Raw genomic sequence first — 2,486 nt, 5'->3', positions numbered from 1 at the left:
GTTATTTCATTTGTAAGTCATTTTATCATTTACCACGGAAAATATAAATAATAATGTATATTTCATACATAACCAACTTAGCCATTTTTTGTTAATTCACCTTATGTGTATTATTGCAAGGTTACTGAGCTGTGTCTTGGAACCAAGAAAGACAAGACGCGAATGTTTATGACAAGTTAGTAAGGGCATTCATTTACTCTTGGGTATACTGAAACAATTCCTCCTACGAACATTCTCACAACAATAAAACCTAAAGATAAATAAATCTTAACATTAATACTCCTGAGTGTAGTACTAAATCTAATTAGACAACAAAGAAAGAGCAAGACTTAAGTGTTTATGCAAATATAGGAAGGGAAATCATCTACTCTTGGGTAAAATAAAGTATTTATTTATCACTCCAACACTTCTACCGCCATTAGACTAAGTGAACTCATCCTTATATGAACACTCAATCATTAGAACAAAAATTAGTTTGAATCAAACATTTAGAACAAAACGTGAGTGTTTATGCTAATCTAACTAGGGCACTCATCTACTCATGGGTATACAGAAGCATCTCCCCACCACCATACTACTTATACATCCATTAGACTAACTGGATTCATATCCTTATATGAACACCCAATCATTACAAATATATTAGTTTGAATCAAACAATTAGAACAAAACGTGAGTGATTATGCTAATCTAACTAGGGCACTCATCTACTCATGGGTATACAGAAGCATCTCCCCACCACCCTACTACTTCTACCTCCATTAGACTAAGTGGATTCATATCCTTATATGAACACCCAATCATTACAAAAATATTAGTTTGAATCAAGCAATTAGAACAAAACGTGAGTGATTATGCTAATCTAACTAGGGCACTCATCTACTCTTGGGTATACAAAAGCATCTACCCACCACCCTACTACTTCTACACCCATTAGACTAAGTGGATTCATATCCTTATATGAAAACCCAATCATTACAAAAATATTAGTTTGAATCAAGCAATTAGAACAAAACGTAAGTGATTATGCTAATCTAACTAGGGCACTCATCTACTCTTGGGTATACAGAAGCATCTCCCCACCACCCTACTACTTCTACCTCCATTAGACTAAGTGGACTCATATGCTTGTATGAACACCCAATCATTACAAAAACATCAGTTTGAATCAAGCAGTTAGAACAAAACGTGAGTGATTATGCTAATCTAACTAGGGCACTCATCTACTCATGGGTATACAGAAGCATCTCCCCACCACCCTACTACTTCTACCTCCATTAGACTAACTGGATTCATATCCTTATATGAACACCCAATCATTACAAATATATTAGTTTGAATCAAACAATTAGAACAAAACGTGAGTGATTATGCTAATCTAACTAGGGCACTCATCTACTCATGGGTATACAGAAGCATCTCCCCACCACCCTACTACTTCTACCTCCATTAGACTTAGTGGATTCATATCCTTATATGAACACCCAATCATTACAAATATATTAGTTTGAATCAAACAATTAGAACAAAACGTGAGTGATTATGCTAATCTAACTAGGGCACTCATCTACTCTTAGGTATACAGAAGCATCTCCCCACCACCCTACTACTTCTACCTCCATTAGACTAAGTGGACTCATATGCTTGTATGAAAACCCAATCATTACAAAAATATTAGTTTGAATCAAGCAATTAGAACAAAACGTAAGTGATTATGCTAATCTAACTAGGGCACTCATCTACTCTTAGGTATACAGAAGCATCTCCCCACCACCCTACTACTTCTACCTCCATTAGACTAAGTGGACTCATATGCTTGTATGAACACCCAATCATTACAAAAACATCAGTTTGAATCAAGCAGTTAGAACAAGACGTGAGTGTTTATGCTAATCTAACCAGGGTACTCATCTACTCTTGGGTATACAGAGGCATCTCCCCACCACCATACTACTTATACATCCATTAGACTAAGTGGATTCATATCCTTAAGTGAATACCGAATCTAATGTTCGAATCACGTACTTAGGACAAGGCGTGAGTGTTTATGCTAATTCAGCAAGGGTAATCGTTTACTCTTGGGTGTGCGAAAACATCTCTCCCCCAATCCACTCACCACCGTAACACTTCTTTGTGTATTATGCTAAGGATTGGGCTAAGATAATGGGAGTTCAGAGCGAAATTTTGATCTGAAATTGCTTCATCTCATGTCGCAGTTGGTTTTGGACCATGAAGGAAGGCAATAGACTCCAAATATTGAATCGTGGTGTTGTGTTTTATTAACATATGACGAAGACAATCCACCCATTGTAAGTAAAGTATGGATAAAATAATCTATTTCCATAGTCTGATTTTGCAGACTATTAATATTTACAGTAAAACCCTGCTCGAATTAAATATGTCGAAAGTAATAAAGATTTTTAATGTAAAGATACTTTTTATTGTTTAATATATACACTCAGCTATGCACGCTTACTATTGGAAAA

The sequence above is a fragment of the Homalodisca vitripennis genome, chromosome 7 (genome assembly GCF_021130785.1).
Source record: "Homalodisca vitripennis isolate AUS2020 chromosome 7, UT_GWSS_2.1, whole genome shotgun sequence".
In the NCBI taxonomy this organism is placed as follows: Eukaryota; Metazoa; Arthropoda; class Insecta; order Hemiptera; family Cicadellidae; genus Homalodisca; species Homalodisca vitripennis.
The sequence above is the reverse complement of the archived record's forward strand: the minus strand, read 5'-3'. Positions refer to the sequence as shown.